Below are 24,167 nucleotides of genomic sequence, written 5' to 3' on the forward strand. Positions count from 1 at the left end.
AAGCGCTCAGATGATCAAAGGCCCGCCACTGAGTATGACTTTAAAGGGTTACTTTGCCAGCTGTGCTAGCACTGCACTGGCCCCTGAAACCTGCAACCCTAGATGGATGCCTAGTCTGCACAGTAGTAGATGCCGACAGTGGTGTGTGACCTTTTGTGCTCTGGTATTCCCTTGATGAAGCTTTGCTGAAACAGGGGCCCTTGTTCGGAGTACTGATGTACTATCCTGCTTATTTTCGAAAGAGAAAAATGCCTGTAGTGCGACCTAAATCGGGAGATAGACGTTTATCTCGCAAAGGCGCCCAAATCGGTATAATCGAAAGCCGATTTTGGGCGTTTCCAACTACACTCCGTTGCGGAAACGAATAAAGTTGACGGGGGAGTGTCGGAGGCATGGCGGAGGCGGAACTGGGGCGTGGTTATCAGCCGAGGAGAGATGGGCGTCTCTAGCTGATAATCGAAAAAAAAGGCGTTTTTACCGCGATTTTGGGTCACTTTTTTTGGACCCTTTTTTTTCACGAACAAGTCCCAAAAAAAGTGCCCCAACTGCCCAGATGACCACTGGAGGGAATCGGGGATGACCTCCCCGGACTCCCCCAGTGGTCACTAACCCCCTCCCACCAAAAAAAACCCCACTTTAAAAACTTTTTTCCCAGCCTGTATGCCAGCCTCAAATGCCGTACCCACCTCCATGACAGCAGAATGTGTTCGATCCTGTCACAGCCTTTCCCTGGGTAAGATGTGGCTTTCGGGTTCACTACAGGGTCACATCAGCATTGCATTGTGGTGGGTGTAGGGTATTGGGCTCCGTGATTTCATTAGCTTGTGTTACAGTCTCATGATGTTGGTAGTTGGTAGGCTTTTCTCCCATGGTGCTTTTCCCCCTGCCTACTGGGTCAGAGTAGGGGGTCAGAGTGTGCCCTGTTATGTTTCCTGTTGTAGTCCATGAGGTAGTGGCCATTTTTGTAAGCCAGTTTTAGTTCCCTTTCCTGTGTTAGCCACGTTACAGAACTTAGTTCTTACCTTGAATGTGGCTGAAAGAGGACATTGTACAGCATTCTGCCAGCTCTGACCTACTGCTCATCTCAGTACCAGGGAGACTCGTTGCCAGTGGGGCACAACCTCTGATCTGCAGTTAACTGTGAGTAAACGCGGTTATTCCAATAAAGGACGTTTTCGGAGAGATTAGTCTTCAGGTGGCAACTGGTGTGCCAATGTTATACAGCAGCAACAAGTCCTAGAGGCCTGCGTGTATGGAGGTCCCTGGAGCACTTTTAGTGGGTACCGCAGTGCACTTCAGCCAGGTGGCCCCAGGCCCATCCCTCCCCCACCTGTAACACTTTTGCTGGTAAATGGGAGGCCTCCAAAACCTACTGTACCCACATGTAGGTGACCCCTTCACCCCTAAGAGCTATGGTAGTGTTGTACATTTGTGGGTAGTGGGTTTTGGGGGAGGGGGGTTGGGAGCTCAGCACCTGTGGTAAGGGAGCTATGCATGTGGGAGCTTTTTCTGAAGTCCACCGCACTGACCTAGGGTGCCCAGTTAGTGTCCTGGCATATCAGGGGGGCCAGTGTACTACCAATCCTGGCCCCTCCCATGACCAAATGGCTCGGATTAGGACGTTTTTGAGCTGGGCATTTTTAGTTTCCATTATCGCTAAAAAAAACAAATGCCCAGCTCAAAAAGGGCCATTTTTTCGAAAATACGGTTCACCCCGCCCCTTCACGGACCCGTTCTTGGAGATAAACGCCCATGGAGATAGGCGTTTCCATTCGATTATGCCCCTCCACGTACCCTTGCTGCCTCAGGTGATCTTTAAAAGAGACGTTGCATATTTGAAAGCTAAGTGCTTTTTGATTTTGGACACTGAATTGGATATTAGACATAAATGATATTATTATTGACACTGATACAGAATTTTGGTGGAGTTTTTCTTTAGACCTATGATGGTGAATTTTTTTCCCTGGGTTATGTAATATTACCTGGTGGTGACTGTAATTCACTGAGGATTTTTCCTCCACTATTTTTTGAGCTGCATATAAACTTTTTGGGGTGGAAGGGGGTTAGAATAAAGTGTTTTTGTATATGGTTTTTCTTTTCTGCCGGGGTTTTGTTTTGTGTGATAAAGAGATTGCACATATAGATAAGTAATATGAAGTGGTGCACTAGGGGAAGAATGTATGATTCTCTAGTAGAAATCTTTCTGGCCTGTGACTCCAAGAAAGAAACAAAGAGTGATTATGAGAGAGAGAAAGAGAGAGAGAGAGAGAGAGAGAGAGAGAGAGAGAGAGAGAGAGAGAGAGAGAGAGAGAGAGAGGGTTGTAAGGATGTAATCAACACTCCAAAACCATGAATGACATATTACTATCATTTAACATATATGCCTAAAATCTCAGACATGCATAACAATATTTATTTCTCTAAAGGAACTGAAATTCTGCAATTCAAGCCTTAAATTATAAGATGATAGGGGAAAGCAGTTGTTAATTAGATATAAATTCCAGGGATCTTATTTCCAAGTGCTTTTCCCAATAGAGCCCTGGGAAAAAACCATTTGAAAACAGAACTCTAGGTATTAGCAAGGGGAAAATAAAGACTTCAAATGACATCTTACAGAAACTTTCAGAAAGGACTTTCCTTGGGTGCATTGTTGGCCTCTCTGCACTTCAGCTAAACTTTCAGCCTTACACCAACTCACCTTAGACTGGGCAAAGAAGGTCAGTGGACCATCCACTCTCTGCACAACCCAGAACATTTGGTCAATTTGTCAAGACTGCTGTAGGAAAAATAGCTGTTTGGAAAGACCTTCCCAGTGACTAGTTCAAATAAATCAAAGTCACATTTGCTGAGCGCTTCAGTGGACAGTTCTGCTTTAATGGATCTAATCATCCTTCAGACCTCCAGAGAAGATTCTTCCAAACTCTGAAGGAAGACGGGGGAAAAAGCTACTGACTGACATTTGGGATTTAAGTAAATTTTGCAGAAAAACATTTCAATGAATAGCTTCTGCTCTCATCAAGAAGCGTACTTGCTTCAGTCTTTTGGCATGGGCAAAGATCTGTAAGGATTAAACTTGCTCGTAGCAGCTTGACATCATACAAAAAGCAAGAGCACGAAAAGCAAGCTTTTAGGTAGAAACATATTTTCAGTGGTAGACGTCCAAGTCCAGAGCTTCTAAATTTGATTCTAAATCATGTGTTGTCTTAATGCACTCTCTTCTGTTGACACGGGTGTTTGCAAACTGGACACTGTGGTGCCCTTTTACTAAGGCACGCAAGTGTCTATGCGCGCCCAACTCACACAAAAATGGCGCACGGCTACCACATGGCTCTTGTGGTACTTTCATTGTCCGATACGCATGGCTGAAAAATAATTTTTATTTCGGCTGCGAGTATCGGACGCATGCCCAGTGGCATTTGGCGCAAGTAGGTCATTACTGTCCAGTTACCGCATGAGACTTTACCACTAAGTCAATTGCTGGTGGTAAGGTCGTCGACCCAAAATAGACGAGTGGCAATTTGGATTTTGCCGCCCGTCCATTTTTGGCAAAAATATTAAAAAAGGCATTTTTTTACAGGTGCGCTGAAAAATGATTCTGCGCACGCCCAAAACCTGCGCCTACACTACCACAGGCCATTTTTCAGCGCACCTTTGTAAAAGGACCCCTGTCTGATGAAACTGAGTTTACCCAGTCCATACAGGTTTTAATATAACATGTAAACAGTTTATTCCAAAGTGCTTAGGTTTAATACCTTGATCCTCCAAAGTTTCAGCTCAATGTGTCCCCTTTGGGATCCATCCAGATGCCTGTTCAAAAACCTGCTGGCGCCAGAGGAAATTCTCATGTAATAGATACCTGTTGGTGTAAAACCAATATTTTGCTTCAAGTGTAATTTTCCCTCTCCTGCCCCACAAACCTGCCTCTTACCAAGCCAAAACATCAGGAATTATTGCAAATCCTAAGTGCACAGCCAGAGAGTTCTGGGTGCAGTTTAATGGAGTTGATGATTGCTATCTCACACATTTCTTTGGCACCCTGGATGGGCCATGAGCTGGTTCTTCATAATGTCTGTTAAACCAACTTTCTTTCAGATGAATCTATGCAAGAAAAACTGTTTGAAGTTGAACTAACCCTGTTTATGTAACGTGTTTTGTGTTCTTTAATAGCTACGGATGACTAGGAAGCATGAAAATGTTTTTCTTTCTTTTTTTTTAGCAAATTCGAAAGTATCATTTAATTCATTTTTGATCAGTTCCTGCTGAAATAAATATAAACATGACGTGAAAGCTCTCTTTCCCTTTTAACCTCAGGGCACTATAGATATTTTATTACTGAATCAAAAAAAATTATGCATAATGTGGAGTGGAAGAGCAGCCTAGTTAGAGCACCAGGCTTGCTATCCGGAGGTGGCTGGTTCAAATCCCTTCTTATCTTGGGCAAGTCACTTATCCCTCTGTTGTCTCAGGTACAAAATTAGATTGTGAGCCCTCCAGGGACAGGGAAATACCCAGTGTACCTGATTGTAACTCACCTTGAGCTACTACTGAAAAAGGTGTGAGCAAAATCCAAATAAATAAATGTTATCTATATATAAGCCCCCCTCTTTGAAATCAGTAAAAAGGCTAATGAAAATGAATGTAAATTTACCACCCTGTTTACTAAACTGCATGGCAATGCTGACACAGCCCATTTAAAGGGGCCTTTTTATTAAGCTGCAGTAAAAGGGGGCCTGCGCTAGTGTCAGTGTGTGTTTTTGACACACCCTGAGGCCTCCTTTTACTGCAGTGGGCAAAAGGCTGGGTTTTTTCTTTGGAAAAAAAAGGGCATATGGTAAGTGAACCACTTATGCACAGCCATTGAGATGGTGGTAAGGGTTCTCACGCTAACCCAGTTGTAACCGGGCAGCGCATGGCACTGCCCAATTACCACCAGTTAAGTTCCAGTGCTACAAAAATAGGACATCTTTTGTAGCACCGGAAATGGCGCTCGCTAAGGTTTGGAACTACCACCGGGCTCCTGTGGTAGCCCGGCAGTAATTCCAGATTGGCACATGGCAAGTCCGCAGTGGGCCTACATCTGTTTAGTAAAGGGGCCCCAAAGTGAATGGGCTGTGTCAGCATTAAAGTACGGCCAGCCGCTAGGACGGCTTAGTAAACAGGGGGGTTAATTACCATGTTTCTCAGTTTCAAATGAAATAATGCTAAAAGAGATTTTAACATTTGTGTTTGAGCTATGGCATTGACTTGAGCAGATCTTGGCACAGGAGAAAGGGAGCCTGGGAAAGAAAAACTGAACTGTAGACTCAATGCCTCTGCTTCAGTTATCATAAGACGACAATGGAAATCTATAGATCTGAAGTTTTCAATTATATGTATTTTGTCTTTTATAGTGGTTTTCAGCAGTGGCTTAGCCAGACAGTCAATTTTGGGTTGGCCTGAGCTCAAAGTGGATAGGCATGAAATCTTACTCCACCCCACCTCTACCGTTACACCCCCCCCCCCCCGCCCGCTCTGGTGGTCCAGCATCTTTCCCTCCCCTCCCTTGCTGGCGATCCAGCATCCCTTCCAGTTTCTGAACCCCCCTCCCCCTGGTGTACCTTTTAAAAATTACACTTCCAGAGGTTGGCGGCAGCGAGCAGCAACTCACACATGCTGTTTGTGCCAGCCCCAGAGAGCCTTCCCTCCGACACAAACTCCTGCTTCTGTATAGGTGGGACCATGTCAGAGAGAAAGCTCTGTGGCCAACAGCATGCATGAATAACTGTTCACTGCTGGCGACCTCTAGAAGTTAAGTTTTTAAAAGGTACATTGGGGGGAGGGAGAGGAGAGAATGTCCAAAAGACCAGGATAGATGCTAGATTGCCAATGGGGGAGGGGAGGAAGCGATGCCAGGAGTTTTCAGGTGGCAGGGCTTGGGGATCCCCACTAGCCATTGCAAGGGTGCATCATTGCTAGGTGGGTCTGTTCTCAAAGTGGGTGGGCCCTTGCCCACTCAAGCCCACTTTTGATGATGTCAGACGCTTTAAACCTGACAAAAGTGAAAAAAATGGGGGCAATGACAAGAAGAATGTGAAAAGCAAACCATTTTTCTCTGTCAAATGTCTTTTGACAGCAGTTAATGACTAAAATGGCACTTTTTATGATGAAACGTTAGAAATTTAGGTTGTCAGTTGATTTGATCAACAGGGTTGATCTAATGCCTGTTAGCATACAGTAGCTATATGGGATTTGCCAGTGGTTCTGGCACAGCACTGGCTCTTTTGGTGGTAGAGATAGCATGGCTCTCCCTTTTCTGATGGCAGCGCCAATATACCATCCCCTCTCCCATCCTACCCCTACACCCTCCTCTTTTCCCTCCACCTAAAACCTGCCCAGTAACATTCACCCCTCTCCTTTTCCCTCCACCCCTGCCCAGCATCTTTCCACCACTCTCAGTATCTTGCTCATCTAGATTAAGTTCTAGCTGAACTTTACATCAGATGGACTGAATTAATCAATCATTTAAGGGAATCAGATTTTACAAAGTTATGGAGAACTCTTTTTCATATCACGTTTGGAATAATTTACCACTTAGTCTAAAGAATCAACCTTCTTATGTGTTATTTCGGAAGGGTTTGAAAACTTTTCTTTTTGAGAAATTTGTGAACTCAGGGGTCCTTTTACTAAGGTACACTGAAAAATGGCTTGTGGTAGTGTAGGCGTGGGTTTTGGGCGTGCGCCAATCCATTTTTCAGCAATTTTTGCTGAAAATGGACGTGTGGCATAATCAAAATTGCCACGTGTCAATTTTGGGTCTGCGACCTTACCACCAGCCATTGACCTAGCGGTAAAGTCTCACATGGTAACCGGGCAGTAATGACCTACACGCACCAAATGCCATTTGGCATGTGTCCGATATGCACACCAGAAATGAAATTACTGCAAGAACCACAAGGTAACTATGGGGTAACTCCATTTTGGTGTGTATTGGGTGTGCGTAGACACGCGGCTTAGTAAAAGGGCTCCTCAGTAGCCTAAATAGATATGGTTTTCTTTTTTATTCATAGGCACCCATAATTTTCCTATCAGCGTCTATACGGTTAGCATGTGCTAAGTTTTAGCACGTGCTAAAAACACCAGCGCACCTTAGTAAACAGGACCCTAAGGTAGTTTAAATTATATAAGCTGCTTTGGACCTTTACAGGGAATAAATGGGTTAGAAATGTCAATTTAGATTAGATTTTCAGCAGCGATAACTGGTTAAGTGCTCCTGAAAATTAGTGGATTGCCCCAAACAAGTGATTTAACTGATCAGCGGCCATTTCTGGCTGGTTTATTTATTTAGATTTTGCTCCCACCTTTTTCAATAGTAGCTCAGGGTGAATTACATTCAGGTACATGGGTTTTTCCTTGTCCCTGGAAGGCACACAATCTAATTTTGTACCTGAGACAATGGAGGGTTAAGGGGGTCTTTTACTAAAGCTTAGCTCGAGTTATCTGCGGCAGGGCCATAGGAATAAAATGGGCCCTGCTGCAGATAACTCAAGCTAAGCTTTAGTAAAAGACCCTGTAAGTGACTTACCCAAGATCACAAGAAGCAGCAATGAGATGGAACCAGGCACCGCTGGATATCAAGCCTGGTGCTTTAATCACTAGCCTACTCCTTCACTCCTCCACAATATTAAATTGATTTGAATATTGACCACTTTGTATTTTTATCTTTTAAGGAGAACCATCCCCAAAAAACAAGTTCTGAATCCCCCAAATTCATTCTTTTAAAGTGATGGTTCGGAGCAACTAAAGCACATCACTGTAAGTCTAGATGACGTAAAAGATCTGACAGACTCAAGAGCAGCAAATCACAAGGACTGGTCTGTATTCATTCAAACATGAAATTGCTAGTCTGGTGCTAGAAATATGTAACTTATTCAAAACTTTCACAATACCTGAGGATTAGAGAGTGGTCAGTATAATGCTAATTTTTACAAAGGGTTCTCAGGGTGATCTGGGAAACTACAGACCTGTGAGACTGAAGTTAGTACTAGGCAAATGTTTGATGCTATTCTAAAAAATCAAAATTACTGTCTATGATACAGATATTCAAATATTTGAAAGGTATTAAAATACAAACAAATCTTTTCCAGAAGAGGGATAGTGGTAGAACTAGAGGATATGACTTTAGATTGCAGGGGGCCGACTCAGGAATAATGTAAGGAAGTACTTTTTCATGGAGAGGGTGGTAGATGCCTGGAATGCCCTCCCGTGGGAAGTGATGGAGATGAAAACAGTAACAGAATTCAGAAATGCATGGTATAAACAGAAAGGAATCCTGTTTAGAAAGCATGGAACCAAACAAGATGAGCAGTGATTAGATAGCAACACCAGTAATTGAGAAGCAAAGCCAATGCTGGGCAGACTTCTACGGTCTGTGCTCTAATTATGGCTGGACAGATAGGCCAGTGCCGGGTAGACTTCTACGGTTTGTGCCTCGATCATGGCTGGAAAGATTTGGATGGGCTGGAGTGGGCTTCCATGAGAACTTCAGTAGTTGGAGAATACGGCTACTGGCAGGCAGACTTCTAAAGTTTGTGCCCTGAAACTGGCAAGGAGAAATCAAGATCAAGAATGCATAGGTAGTATTGCATCATACCTTATGCTATGAGTTTATCTTGTTGGGCAGATTGGATGGACCATACAGGTCTTTATCTGCCATCATCTACTAAGTTACTCGTGGGGCTCATTTTCAAAAGAGAAAAACGCCCAAAAAGTGTCATAAAGCACCATTTGGACGTTTTTCTTCTCAAAACATCCAAATCGGTATTTTCAGAACTTATTTTGCAGACGCTTATCTATGCAATTCATCTGCAGTGCATCCAAATATGGTGGGGGGGGGGGGGGGGTTCGAAGGCGGGATTAGGGCGTGCCTAACACTTTGACATTTTACAGTCATAATGGAATAAAACAAAAATGTCCAGGACTAAAAACATGATGTTTGGCCTAGACCTGTTTTCAGAACGAATCAGGCACAAAAAGGTGCCCTAAATAGCCACTGGAGGGAATCAAGGGGACCCCCCAATACCCTCCCAGTGGTCACTGACCTCCTCCCACCCCCAAAATGTGAATAAAAATATGACTTACCAGTCTCAGATGTTAAAGTGAGGTCTATTAGAGCAGCATACAGGTCTCTGGAGTAGTGTAGCAGTTGGTGCAGTGCACAGTGGGGGACCCAGGTCCCTATCTCCCTCTACCTGTCACACTTGTGGTGGAAACTGTGACCCCTCCCATAGTCACCAAAACCCTACTGTACCCACATATAGGTGCCCCTTCACCCATAAATTCAAACATGCGTGGGATAAGCATAAAGGAATCCTGTGCAGAAGGAATGGATCCTCAGGAGCTTAGTCGAGATCGGGAGGCGGGGCTGGTGGTTGGGAGGAGGGGATAGTGCTGGGCAGAGTTATATGGTCTGTGCCAGAGCTGGTGGTGGGAGGCAGGGATAGTGCTGGGCAGACTTATACGGTCTGTGCCAGAGTCGGTGGTGGGAGGCAGGGCTGGTGGTTGGGAGGCAGGGATAGTGCTGGGCAGACTTATACAGTCTGTGCCAGAGCCGGTGGTTGGGAGGCAGGGATATTGCTGGGCAGACTTATACGGTCTATGCCCTGAAGAGCACAGGTACAAATCAAAGTAGGGTATACACAAAAAGTAGCACATATGAGTTGTCTTGTTGGGCAGATTGGATGGACCGTGCAGGTCTTTTTCTGCCGTCATCTACTATGTTACTATGTTATAAGGGCTATTGTAGTGGTGTACAGTGGGGGGTAGTGGGTTTGCCTGGGAACATTTTTATGAAGTGCACGGAAATGTCCTCTAGGGTGGCCCATTGCTCTCCTGGGATGTCTGGGGGACCAGTCTACTAAAAATGCTGGCTCCTCCTACATCCCAATGGCATGAATGTCTACGTTTTGCACTTATTCTTTTGTTTGTTCATTTTTCCGAAAATGGACCCAAAAACAAAAGGTCCAAATCACAAAACCTTGCTCAAAACAGTATTTTTGAAAAAAAAAAAAGATGTTTTTCTTTTTTAAAAAATGACCTTGTTTCCTATTTGGATTTTGGATGTTTTGTGCAAAACATCCAAAGTCGGACTTAGATGTCATATCGAAAATGCCTCTCTATGTTATGTTACTATGATATAGATGTACAGCTTAATGAGAATGAGATCACCAAAGGCAATTTACTATTGTATTTCTTGAAGGTACAAACAAGTGGATAATGGTGAGCCAGTTGAGATAGTGCATTTGGATTTTCAGAAGGTCTTTGACAAAGTCCTTCATGAGAGACTCCTTAGAAAATTAAAAGGGTCATAGTGGAGTGCCTCACGGGTCTGTACTGGGACCTGAGCTGTTTAACATATTCATAAATGATCTGGAGGAGGAATGATGATTGACGTGATCAAATTTGCAGATAATAAAAAATGATTCATACTTGGTAAAATGGTTGAGGATTGTGAGGATTTGCAGAAGAATTTTCTGAGACTAGCAGATTGGGCTTCTAAATAGCAGATTAAATTTTAATGTGGAGAAGTGTGAAGTGATACACATATGGATAAATAATCCCAACCACAAATACAAGTTAGGAGTCATCACACACAAAAAAGATCTTGGAGTCATTGTGGATCATACATTGAAATTTTAAGCCCAATGTGCCACAGCTGCTAAAAAAAAAAGCGAGTAGAATGTTATGGAATATCTGAAAAGGAATGGAGAACAAAACTGTACAGGTCTCTGGTGAATCTGCACCTTGATTATTATGTGCAGCTCTGGTTGTCCCATCTGAAAAAAGAATATAGAAGAACTAGAAAGGATGCAGAGAAGAATGATAAAAATAGTGAAAGGGATGAAATAGGTTACAGCTGTTCATTTTGAAAAAAAGATGAATGAGAGGGGATCTAATAGAAATTTTGTGTGGGTGAATAAGTTGAATAAGGAATAGTCCACCGAAACTAATGATCTGCAGATTTAAAATGAATTGTAGAAAGGCTTCTACACGCAGTGCTTAATTAAGCTGTAGAATATGTTGCCAGAGGATGTGGTCAAGGCAAAAAGTATATTGGGATTCAAAAGAGGATTGGACAAGTCCCTCGATGAAAACTCCATAAAAATTATTAGCCAGGTAGATCTGAGAGAACCATTGTTCATCCCTGGAAATAGATCTACTTTTTGGAATCAGCCAGGTACTTAACAACCTGGACTGGACACTGTCAGAGCAGGATTTTGGGCTTGATGGACCTCAGACTCTCTCAAGATGTCTTTTTAATGATCTTGTGTTCTTATGAGAATCTCTTTTTTTTCAGTGCCTGTGAGACTTATAGCTAGAGGGGTTCTCCTTCCAAAGGAAAAATTCATGGTCACTCAAGTCTATGCCTTCCATACTACTGTCTTCTGGGGAATAATGAGGTAATGGCTGTGCTTGGGGGAAAACAAATACACCTCCTCCCCTTGGGCATGAGTTCTTGCGCTCCACTTGGAATAAAGAAATTGAAATACCAAGTCCATGTATGAATCTTTTATTATGAAAAAAAAGAGAAAGATAAGCGCAAAGAGCAAACTTAGGCAATGATATATAGAACATTTCTCAATAACAGTTCAGACTTAAAGACCTTCTGTCACGAAAAATACTAAATTCTGACATGAAATAAGACATTGGGACTAAAGTATCAGTCTGCCTACTTACCACAGTTCAGAAATGAGGCACTTTGGCTACCTAACCCCCTCTTTCTAGGAATTTACATTATACTGCTATCCAGTCTTTTAGTGGCTGATCCAGGCTGGGATATCTCTCTCCCTCACAGGCTACAAGCTGACTAGATCCTTACACAGGGAGTCATGTGCAGCTGGCAGCCAAAGTCCAACACAGTCTGTAAATCTTCAGGGTGATTCCCTATAAAGAAGCCTGATGTCCGTAAGCTCTCAGGGGTTGATACTTGTGAAGCAAAAGGACAAAGCTTAGCCTTTTGCTTCACAAGTACCAAACAGAGCCAAAAATGCCAACAAACAATAATGACTGAGTATTTTTTCCCCCTTTCTGAAGGGCACCTTGAATTCCTAGCCCTCTGTGCTGTTGGCGCACACTCTGTTTATATTGACAGACATTGATTCTGACAGGACTCCTCAGGAGGCACCCTCCATGGAGAATCTAGATGCTATAGCAGAACATAAGAACATAAGTGTTGGCATACTGGGACAGACCAAAAGTCCATCAAGCCCAGCATCCTGTTTATAACAGTGGCCAAGCCAAGTTACAAATACCTGGCAAGATCCCAAAACAGTACAATGCATTTTCTGCTGCTTATCCTAGAAATAAACAGTAGATTTTCTCAAGTCCATCTTAATAATGGCTTATGGATTTTTCTTTTAAGAAGCTAGCCAAACTTTTTTTAAACCTCGCTAAGCTAATTGCTTTTACTACATTCTCTGGCAACAAATTCCAGAGTTTAATTAAACATTGAGTGAAGAAATATTTTTTCCAATTTGTTTTAAATTTACTACTTTATAGCTTTATTGTGTGCCCCCTAGTCCTAGTATTTTTGGAAAGAGGAAACAAGTGATTCACGTCTACCTGTTTCACTCCACTCATTATTTTATAGACTCCTATCATATCTCCCCTCAGCCATCTTTTCTGCAAGCTGAAGAGCCATAGCCATGTTTTGTCTGTAACAGTCAGCATTCATACATAAGGAGTAGCTTCAGGTGCTATTTTGTAAGCTGGTTTGGGCCAGTACTCAATAGGGATGCAAACACTCCATCCATGTGTTTCATAACAGGAGTCATTGTAGTTGGTTTGGACCTCCAGGTGTACAAAAAAGGTTGGCAAGGAAGTGCCCTACAGACTCTGCAGCATTGCCTCTTGTTTCTTGGCACTTTTTTCTAGATTTCCTTTGCTGTTTATCTATATAGATTGCCATTTATTTATTTAAATTTATAATTCCTCCTAACAAAAAATGATTAAGGTGGATCCAAATAATCATTCATAAAATATTAAATCACAAATAAATATTAGCAATTGATCTCCCTGGATCAGCAAACATGCCTTCCTTTAGTACATTAACCAAAAGCATCAGTATAAATCATCAAAACTGGGTGTAAGTCTGCTCCCTAGGCAAGGGACTCAGAAATATATTCTACTACTACTACTATTTAACATTTCTAGAGCGCTACAAAGTGTACGCAGCGCTGTACAAACACAGCAATGAGCCAGCATTTGAGAACATAATGGCCTGCTCCTTTGCTCTCCTTTAAATATTCAACCTATCACCTCCAATTAATGAGCACCCTAAGAACACAGAGAAACCCTGGTTCATAATATTCCAGAAATTATCTTAGATACCAAGGTATGCTGTCATGCAACACCTTAAATATCAGGGTACAAGCTTTAAACTGGATCCACTATTGTACTAGAAGCTCAAACCCACCTATACCCCTCCATACTAATGGTATGCCAAAGATGAACAGCTAACGGTATTTCTATTGAGCCCCTAAAAACATAAGAATTGCTATAATGAGTGAGACCAATGGTCCATCTAACCCAGTATCCTGTTTCCAACAGTGGCCAATCCAGGTCACAAGCACCTGTCAGAAACCCAAATAGTAGCAATATTCCATGCTACCAATCCAAGGGCAGACTATGGACTTTTCCTCCAGGAACTTGTCCAAACCTTTTTTAAACGAAGATAAGCTAACCATTGTTATCACATCCTCTGGCAATGAGTTCCAGAACTTAACTATTCTTTGAGTGAAACAATATTTCTTCCTCTTTGTTTTAAAAGTACTTCCATGTACTGTAACTTCATTGAGTGTCCCTTAGTAAAAAATCGATTCACTTTTCCCCGTTCTACACCATCAAATCCTTGACATCACAAACAATTCCTTCTGGATGATTTAATACAGAGTTTAAAGCCTCTTGAACAGAAAATGTGTTTTTGCTTCCTGAACCAAGACATGATGAGAATTCCAGAGCAGCTGAAACAAACTCTTGTTGTCAATAGGGATGGCCAGCCTGAAAATGTTTCTTTTTGTGTTGTTTCCTATATCGTTTTTGGTAATGTTCATTTTATGTATTTTCATTTGGCCATTTGTTGCCATGGAAACCAAGGTATTGAGTGTGTGTTCTTTCAAAAGCGTGTACACTCTTTTTCCTATAGTGTGTGCATGTGTGCACTTTTCACTCATGTGCAATGTCTTGATTGGACATAAGAAGAGCATGTCCTCTGTGAACATAGTGCACACTCCTTTGAAAGGAGTACATACTATTTTGGCAAGTGGAAAAACATGAAATGTGTCATTTTCTGCTTGTTTTTATTTTGTTAATAGCAGGCAACAACATGGGATAGGTCTGCCAAACAAGATAAATGCTGATTTTAAAGTCATATTTTAAGAAGAAAGAATTTCTGTTTTGTGGTCAGAGAACACATGTTTTTCCAATATTTCACAGTTAAGGAGAAAGTCATTTTTTGATTTAAGGTCCAGGGTGCTTACACTGGGAGGGTCCTTTTTATAAGGTTTCTATGCAAGTGACCTTACAAAGGACACAGTACTACGTCTTCGTTGATCTAACTCACTAGGAAAATTGCGGCTTTGTAAAAGAGGCCCTTAATGAGGTCCTTTAACTGTTGTTCAACACATAGAATAGGATCTTTGTAGAAAGATTGATTTGCTTTTCCTTTTTATTTTCTATTGGATTTTGTTTCTTTTCTCTCTCCTTGATGTTGGCTACTTTACCTCTGTTTTCTTAGCAGTCATGTAGGTTTCCTTTTGTTTATTTATTTATTTTTTATTTGCATTTATGAAATGTGCATTTCCCAATAAATACAATAGGAAACAAAACAGAAACTAAGAGGTCCTTTAACTAAGGTGCGCAAATGGATTTAGCGCATGCTAATTATTACTGTATGCCAGTGGCGTGGCTATGTGGGGCCAGTGGGGGCCTGGGCCCCCATAGATTTGGCCCTGGACCCCCCTGCCGATGACCCTCTCGATCCCCCTCCTGCCGTGCAGGACATCAGAAACAGAAGGAAGCCTTTTGCGAGAAGAAGAGGGCCTCGGCTGGCGGGGGTTGGGGTCCCCCGCCAGCAAAGGTAGGCGACGGCGGGTTGGCAGCGGGAGGGGGGTCGAGAGGGTCATTGGCAGGAGGCGCAAAGTTGTTGATGGTGGCGGCGGCGGGGTTGGCAATGGCGGGGGGGGGGGGGGGTCGGCGGTGCCGGGGGGGGGGCTAAAATGTGCCCCCTCACTTCGGGCTCTAGACCCCCTCCCACCGAAGTCTGGCTATGCCCCTGCTGTGCGCTAAATTGTTCCCTAAGGGTTTCTTTTAGGGCTCCTTTTACAAAGCGGCACTAAGCCTAATATGGGCTTACCACTCGCTAAAAAGGAAGTACCGCAGCAACCCGGCAATAGTTTCCACCCCCCAGCATGCCGTCATATCCGGCAGTAATCGGGCAGTACCATGTGCTGAGGGCTACCCCCTCCCCAAATGGCCCCGCAGCAAGTGTTTCACTTGCCGCAAGGCCATTTCCTGAAGAAAAGAAAGACCCACCTTTTACCCGCTGCGGTATAAGGGGGCCTTGGCATGCGTCAAAAACACACGCTGATGCCAGCGCAGGCCCCCCCTTTTGCTGCAGCTTGGTAAAAGGGGCCCTAGGAAAATTGCAGCTTTGTAAAAAAGGCCTTTAATGAGGTCCATTAACTGTTCTTCGGGATCTTTGTAAAAAGGTTGATTTGCTTTTCCTTTTTATTTTCTATTGGATTTAGTTTCTTTTCTCTCTCCTTGATGTTGGCTATTTTACCTCTGGTTTCTTAGCAGTCATGTAGGTTTCCTTTTGCTTATTTATTTATTTTTAAGTATGCATTTATGAAATGTACATTTCCCAGTAAATACAATGGGAAACAAAAAAAAAAACCTAAGAGGTTCTTTGACAAAGGTGTGCTAATGGATTTAATGCATGCTAATGATTAGTGCGTGCTAAATGATATGGCACCCATTATATATGGGCATCTTATCATTTAGACAATAATTCAATGAAAAGGAGGTTAAGAGAGTATATATAAATCACAAAGCACAAAGGCAAAACCTCTCTTGTATAAACTGCAAAGTTCTTATTGACTGACTTCTTTTGCACATTGTGTCTTCTACTAATTTAAAAGTCAAGCGGGTCTTTTACTAAGGTGCGCTCACTTATTTTGCTGCTTGCTAAAATTGTAGGTGCACTAACAGGCAGATGATCAAAAGCAAACGCCGGCGCTAGAGGCTGTTAGTGCCATACTAGTGCCGGCATTTGCTACCACCCCACGATCAGAGCCCTTGAGCTTGCTAATCAGCGCTTAACGCATTCATCCCTAATGATCAGCGACCAGCGCGCCAAAGATTGGATCACTGGCTGTGACAAACCCTACGCCACCTCCGAGCTGGCGTTAGGGTTTGCAGATCATTGGGGAGGAATGGTGAGCCCTGTCCAGCATGCATTTGCATGCTGGCAGGCCCCCATTCCACCCTACGGCAAACCTGCCAGCGAGGGCATTTGAGGACGTCCAAAATTTGGATGTTTCTGTGACGGGGCACAGACGTCTTTCTCATAGAAACATCCAGTTTTGGATGTACTTAACTGCCCATTGCAGAAGTCCAAAATTTTGGTGGTCCTCAACTGCCCTGTCACTATACCTCCAACACCCCCTTGAAATTTGGCCGTCCCTGCAACAGGGCAGTTGAGGACGTCCATCTTCTGATTTAAAGAGGGGCGCCCTTCTCTTTGCATTGGTCTTCAGCCCAGACCTGTCAAACAAGTGCGGGAGGATTGTGCTGAGCGCATGCTCAGGCCCAATTCTCCTGCACTTCTACCCCATCAGCAGAGATAATTGCGCTGCTTAAATTTGCATAGGTTATCTCTGATCATAGGTCTAATAGTGCCCCGCGCTGTTCCAGTGCTATTTTAGAGCGCTGTTTGGAACAGCGTGGAGCTTTTGATCATCTGCTTGCAAATGTTAGAGACACCAATGCATTCTTATGGGCATCTCTAGCATTTAGCGCACCCACAATTTTAGCGCGTGCTAAAAACGCGAGCGCACCTTAAATTAAACTTCCTGTGGAGTTTTTAGTAAAATTTAGAGAGAAAGAGTTTTTAATGCTGATGAAGAAAGTTTGCCCGATTTATATCCTCTTTACCCTGCTAACATATATTAGGTGGAGGACTGGGTGCAGAGGCTTTTTCCCTTTCTCATATACTGTTTGCACTCCACAGGAATACAGTATTACAATAAGTACTTTGCACTTTATACAAGAGAGGTTTTGCCTTTATGTTTTGTGATTCGTCTTATCATTTAGCGCATGCTAACTATTAAAGTTCACTAAGGGCTTCTTTTACTAAACTGTGCTAGCAATCCCCACATGGGAAATGCCTCTCATTTGCAGGGCCAGGAATCGCTAGCGCACCTTAGTAAAAGGACCCCTAAGTACTTCTAGAAATAAAAAAAAAACATCAAGCTCACGGGAGGAGATGAGAACATCTGCTTGAAAAAGAAATGAAAAGGAAATAAGCAAGGTATAAAATCTTGCCAAAAAGTAAGGCTCAAATAATTTAAATCTCTTCATAACAAACCCAATTAAAAATTCAGGTACCATGCTCTTGTAGAAATTTCTCAAGATGTGCAGAATCATAAAACATCTGGAGGGGTATTTTTGAAAAACAAACAAACACCTCAGTGCTCTAATGTTTCAAAAAAAATGTCAATAAAATATAAAAAATACTAATCAGGGGAGGTCAATGTAAGAATTTTGATTAAAATGATCAAAACGATTATTTGCCTCTCTTATAACATTGCTCTCTCTATTTTCCGGGGGTTTCCTTACTTGTTCCTAATCTGGTACTGTTATTTCTGTGCTAGGCCCTGGCTTTTTCTTGCTTTGCACTGAAATTCATACATCTAAAAGTGTTACAATTGTTTTTCAGACATAGGTGAGCTGAAGAAGTGAGGGGGAGTGAGCACAACTGCCATCACAATGACAGTGACTGCTAGCCAATGAGCAGCATCAAGGGCATGCCTCAGAGATTTATCTTGAGCCCACAGACCGCAAAAGATCCTCTAAACTGTCCATCATCCCATTTGAGGAGGAGGGAGTGAAGATGGTGGGATTAATGGGATTATTTTGATGTACCTTTAGGGAGGTTTGCTTTATGCAAAATAGCACTCCCATAATTAACGTCTGATTTCTATTTCTTAATAACCTGGTAGAATGCATTGCTGATTTGGCTGGAGCTGAGTAACATATGCATCTCTGCTGCATGAATCACTAATAGATGGCCCCATAAAAAGGAATGTGTCAGGAAAAAATGGAAACGACGTTCCTGTTAGTTGTTCTTAAATTTGTCTTTTGACAGTCCTTTTGTAATAAAACTGATGAAACCATGAATTATTGGACAAGTACAGTTAAATGATTGCACACATATGCTGTGAATTCTTCAGCACAGATTAATGTTTTCCTGTAAGTACAACTGGCTGTTTCTTAGTTCATTTCAGATGACAAGCTATATTTCAGTACTGCTAAAAGAGGAATCTAAACATAGTATTTTGGAAAATAGAAACCAATGCTTGTTTTTTTTATTTTTATTTTTTTTACATAAGAACATAAGAGTAGCCATACTGGGTCAGACTAGTGGTACATCTAGCCCAATATCATGCTTCCAACAGTGGCCAATCCAGGTCACAAGTACCTGGCAGAAACCCAAATAGTAGCAATGTTTCATGCTATCAATCCCAGGGCAAGCAGTGGCTTCCCCTCATATGTATCTCAGAAGCAGATTATGGACTTTTCCTCCAGGAACTTGTCCAAATCTTTTTACAACCCAGATACACTAACTGCTGTAATCACATCCTCTGACAACAAATTCCAGAGCTTAACTATTCTTTGAGAGAAAAAATATTTCCTCCTATTTGTTTTAAAATTATTTTCATGTAACTTCATTGAGTGTCCTCTAGTCTCTGTACTTTTTGAAAGAGTAAAACATCAATTCACTTTTACCCATTCTGTACCACTCAGGATTTTATAGACCTCAATCATATCACCCTTGCCATCTCTTCCAATCTGAAGAGCCCTAACCTCTTTAGCCTTTCCTCATATGAGAGGAGTTCCATCCCCTTTATCATTTTGATCGCTCTTCTTTGAACCTTTTCTAATTCCACTATATTATTTTTGAGATACGGCGAGCAGAATTGAATGCAATACTCAAGGTGAGGTCACACCATGGAGTGATACAGAGGCATTATAGTATTCTAGTTCTTATTTAACATCCCTTTCTAATAATTCCTAGCATCCTGTTTGGTTTTTTTTGCCACCGCCGTACATTGGGTAGAAGATTTCAGTATATTATCTATGACGACACCTAGATCTTTTTCTTGAGTGCTGACTCCCAAGGTGGACCCTAGCATCAGGTAACTATGATTCGGATTATTCTTCCCAATGTGCATCACTTTGCATTTGTCTACATTAAATTTCATCTGCCATTTGGATGCCCAGTCTTCCAATTTCCTAAGGTCTCCCTACATTTTTTTCACAGTCTATATGTGTTTTTAACATCTTTGAATACTTTTGTGTCATTTGCAAATTTAATCACCTCACTTGTTGTTCCGATTTCCAGATAATTTATAAATATGTTAAATAGCACCGGTCTCAGTATTCCACTATTCAGCCTTCTCCATTGAGAAAAATGACCATTTAACCCCACCCTCTGTTTTCTGTCCAACAACCAATTCCTAATCCACAACAGAATATAGCTATTGCACTCAAATATGGGTGTAGCCATGGGGGGTGGGGCAGTGGTTGGGCAGGCAGCTCCTCAGCTTTTGGCTCAGGCCCCTCAAATGTGGCACAACCCCAGTGGTGGAGGCACTAGGGAGGCAGCAGCAGCAAGAGACGCAGCAATGTAAGGCAATCTTGATGTCAGGAGGAGCAGAAGTGCAAAACACCAGAAATGAACTATAACGTGCTCCATGCTATTGCAGCTTAGAAAAGGAGAGCAGCTGAGATCTAAGTAAATAATGATTCTGTGCTTTGTGCTGCTGTTCCTCCTGCCACACTGGAGAGCAGAAATGTTGTGTTGATGGAAGTGGAGGTGGATATGGGGAGAGGAGAGATGGTTGATTATTGGGGGATGGGGAGAGAGGAGATGCTGCTCTGTTGGTGGGGGAAGGGAAGAGGGGAGATGCTGGACTGTTGGGAGGTGGCGGGAGAATGAGATGCTGGACTGTTGGGGGGAAGGTTAGAGGGGAGATGCTGGATCATTCGGGTTGTTGGGGAGGGGGGAAATGCCAGACTGTTGGAGATGAGATGCTGTACTGTAGGGTAGGAGGTAGAGAAAGAGAAGAGAGATGCTGGGCAAGGTGAAACCATATGGGAGAGGCCATATGTGTATGGCAAGGAGTGGATAGGTAGAAAAGAAAGAAGTGGCATAAAGAGATGAAATAGAAAGATAATATTTATTTATTTATTATGGCTTGCTATACAGCTTTTGCTAGCCAGCAGTTCAAAGTGGTATACAATAGTAAAAACAACATAAATCAAGTTGGAAGTGGAACTACAAAAACTGATAGGAAAAGATAGAGTATCCTTGCACTTAACAGAAGAAGAAAGCAAGACAAGAAAGACTGAAAGTCAGTGAAGGAGGAGGGGGAGGAGGAAATGTGGGGTTAAAAACAGGACATTAGCAGCACTTATCAGGACTTATCACAGTGAGGAACCAGATACATTCAGATGGGGGGGGGGGGGGGGGGGGGGGAGGAGGAAGGGAAACACTTATTGAAAGAGCCAAGCCTTGACAGATGATCTGAATGTTTTAAAGGATAATTCAGTTCAAATAAGGAGAGGAAGGGTGTTCCAAAGAGTAGGGGCAACAAAAAAGAAAGCATGGTGCCTAGTTAACTCGAGAGTGGCCTGTTTAGGGCTGGGGAGAACAAGTCAATGGTTATTTAGGGAATGGCGAGTACAGACAGGAGAGTAAGGAATAGTAAGGGAGAACAGATAAAGCGGGAGACCAATCCTAAAAGCTTTAAAGGTGAGCATGAACACTTTGAAAATAATGCGTTGTTCTATAGGAAACTAGTGATGTGATTTGAGAAGAGAAGAGACATGATCAGTGTGACGGGCATTACAGAGTCTCATAGCAATGTTTTGAAGGGTTTGGAGTTTCTTTATTTGAGAGTAGTTACAACCAAGGAAGACAAAAGTACAATAACTTGGTAGTAAACAGTGAGACGATAAGGGCATGTAGAGAGTTATGATCCAGGAACCGCTGAATAGAACATAACTGTCTGAGAACAAAGAAACCGGAATTTGCATAGCTGGGAAATCTGAGTGGAGAATGAAAGTTGGGAATCCAGTAGAACTCCCAAGTAGCGAAAAGAATCCACAGGGTAAATATCAGTACCAAAAAGATTCACAGAGAATTTAGGAGTGGAGAGACCACCTGAGAACCAACACGCCACCGTCTTCTGTTTATTTAGAATCAGTTTATGGTTTGCAAGCCAGTCGGAAACCGAATTAAGGCAGTCTTGAAGGGGAGCAATAGAGGGAGACAAAGGGCTTGTTGGCTAGCTTAGTAAAACATCTTCAGCGTAGAGATAGCAAGAGATACCAAAAGATTGGACGGCCATGGCAAGAGGGTTCAGAAATAACTTAAATAGAAGAGGTGACAGAATAGAACCCTGGGGAACACTACAGGTCAGTGAATGGGAATAATGTGTAGACTATAAGATGCAAAAAAGGATTTGGATGTCATCTGCATAGCAATATGAGCCACCCCCTGCGACAGAATGACAGAGAGAAGGGGGGGGGGGGACCATAGTAAAGAGCTTGAGAGTGAGACTAGAACCCTATAGGACACCACAGAGGGAAGAATAGGATGAGGAAAGTGAGTCAGAAGATATTGATTGCACTTGATAGGTACTTCTGGAAAAATAGGATTGAAACCATTGGAAAACAGTGCCAGTGATAGAGACTGCAAGCATGCCAAAGAGGTTTGTGATCCACCAGGTCAAAGGTAGAAGAAAGATCTAGAGAGACCAGAATCACTGAATGAGCTGTGTAAAGCTATAGAAATGATAAGTAGTAGTGATCAAGCATGAATCTAATCTTATTGTATAAAGCTCTCTATACTTTGACATTGCTGGAAGCCAACTTGACAGGGATGAAGTACCAAAAAAAAAAAAAAACCCCTATCTATCTATCTATCTATCTATCTATCTATCTATCTATCTATCTATCTATCTATCTATCTATCTATCTATCTATCTATATCTCTGTAGTGTTGCCTTTGCATAGGTAGGGCTGGTGCTATGTGAATTCTTGCAGTTCTGTTATGATATGGAAGGTTTGCTATAGCATTTTGTTGTACTTCATTTGCACATATATTCCCAGTATGCTAGTATTCTATAAAGAAAACCCAAATAGCAAAAATAGTAGGACTAGGAAAAGTAAAATTTAAAACCTAAATGAGAAGAAATTCAGTTTCATACTTAAGGACTTTCTTGTAGGTTATTTGGCCTCTTATGAGCCACCCATTTCAGACCTCAACCATAAGCCCACAATCAACAATCATTTATCCTTCTCATATAGTACAACTAAACTGAAAAAAATAATTTAATTAAAAAGTTTAAACAGGTAAAATTTGTGACCAAAAAAACACTTAACTTTAAAAGAAGAAACACCTGTTCATCTTCACAGTTTAGTGAACTCACCAGTGAAAATCCACATTAGATGCCACAAACAAGTGGCTATCTCTTCAGCGTTTCAGCAGGAACCTGTTGCCTGTTTCTAGAGTCTTAAAATCCTTAACAATTTGGATTGCACATAATAGGTCCTACACAGTGGTGGCCCTACCATTAGGCCACCTGAGGCAGGAGCCTCAGGTGGCACTCATCCTGGAGTGGCATCTTCGCCATCCTTCCTCCACCTCCTTCCCTGAGTTTACGTTCTTTGTCCATTTTCTAAAATGTTGCGGCAGCATTTCCCATACGTTACCCTGCTGCTGGCACCGGCCTCTTCTCTTTACCGTGGCCCGCTTCTCTGATGCAACCTCCTTTTTCCTCAGAGGTGGGCTGCAGTAGAGAAGAGGCCAGGGCTGGCATGCAAGGCAGCGCATGGGAATCGCTGCTGCCACTGCCGTCTTTTGGAAAATGGGAAAAGAAGGTAAACTCAGGGAAGGGGGTGGAGGAAGGAAGGTGGGAGATGTCAGATCGCGGCCCTGGGGGGGGGGGTGGAGGCATCTTGCCTTGGGCCGCCCCTGGTTCTACACCATTTTAAATTGAAATTATGACATATGACAAGAAATAGAAAAGAAAGGAAGCATGTACTTTTTTTGATAGAATATGCACCAATCAGTACCCTATCCAGCTTATTTTTGAAAGAGAAGGACGCCCATATTTGGACCTAAATCGGGAGATGGGCGCCTTTCTCCCGTGGGCGCCCAAATCGGTATAATCGAAAGCCGATTATGGGCGTCTCCAACTGCTATCTGTCGCGGGAACGTACAAAGTTGATGGGGGTGTGTCGGAGGTGTGGTGAAGGGGGGACTGGGGCGTGTTTATCGGCCGAGGAGAGATGGGCACGCTCGGCCGTTAATGGAAAAAAGAAGGGCGCCAGAAGTGAGAATTTGGGTCTCTTTTTCTGGACCCTTTTTTTTCACGAACAAGTCCCCCAAAAGTGCCCCAACTGCCCAGATGACCACCGGAGTGAATCGAGGATGACCTCCCCTGACTCCCCCAGTGGTCACTAACCCCCTCCCACCCAAAAAAAGAAATTTAAAAACTTTTTTTTCCAGCCTGTATGCCAGCCTCAAATGTCATATCCAGCTCCATCACAGTAGTATGCAGGTCCCTGGAGCAGTTGTTAGTGGGTGCAGTGGACTTCAGGCAGGTGGACCCAGGCCCATCCCCCCCCCTACCTGTTACACTTGTGCTGGTAAATGGGAGCGCTCCAAACCGCCCCCAAAAGCCACTATACCCACATCTAGGTGCCCCCTTCAGCCATAAGTGCTATGGTAATGGTGTAGATTTGTGGGCAGTGGATTTTGGGGGGCTCAGCACCCAAGGGAAGGGTGCTATGGAATTGGGAGGTATGTTAATTTTTTTAAAATTGTTACAAGTGCCCCC

The 24,167-nt window shown here is 42.8% G+C and overlaps 1 long non-coding RNA gene across 1 annotated transcript; it reads right to left on the reverse strand.

Moving 5' to 3' along the window:
* Nucleotides 1-3,352: 3,352 nt before the first annotated feature.
* LOC115465094 lies at nucleotides 3,353-21,750 on the reverse strand. The gene is made up of 3 exons (XR_003941321.1): nucleotides 21,737-21,750; nucleotides 19,045-19,049; nucleotides 3,353-3,436 (listed from the first exon to the last, which is right to left on the reverse strand). It is a non-coding gene; the product is annotated as an uncharacterized LOC115465094 (long non-coding RNA).
* Nucleotides 21,751-24,167: the final 2,417 nt, after the last annotated feature.

Source organism: Microcaecilia unicolor, chromosome 3 (assembly GCF_901765095.1).
Source record: "Microcaecilia unicolor chromosome 3, aMicUni1.1, whole genome shotgun sequence".
Lineage (NCBI taxonomy): Eukaryota > Metazoa > Chordata > Amphibia > Gymnophiona > Siphonopidae > Microcaecilia > Microcaecilia unicolor.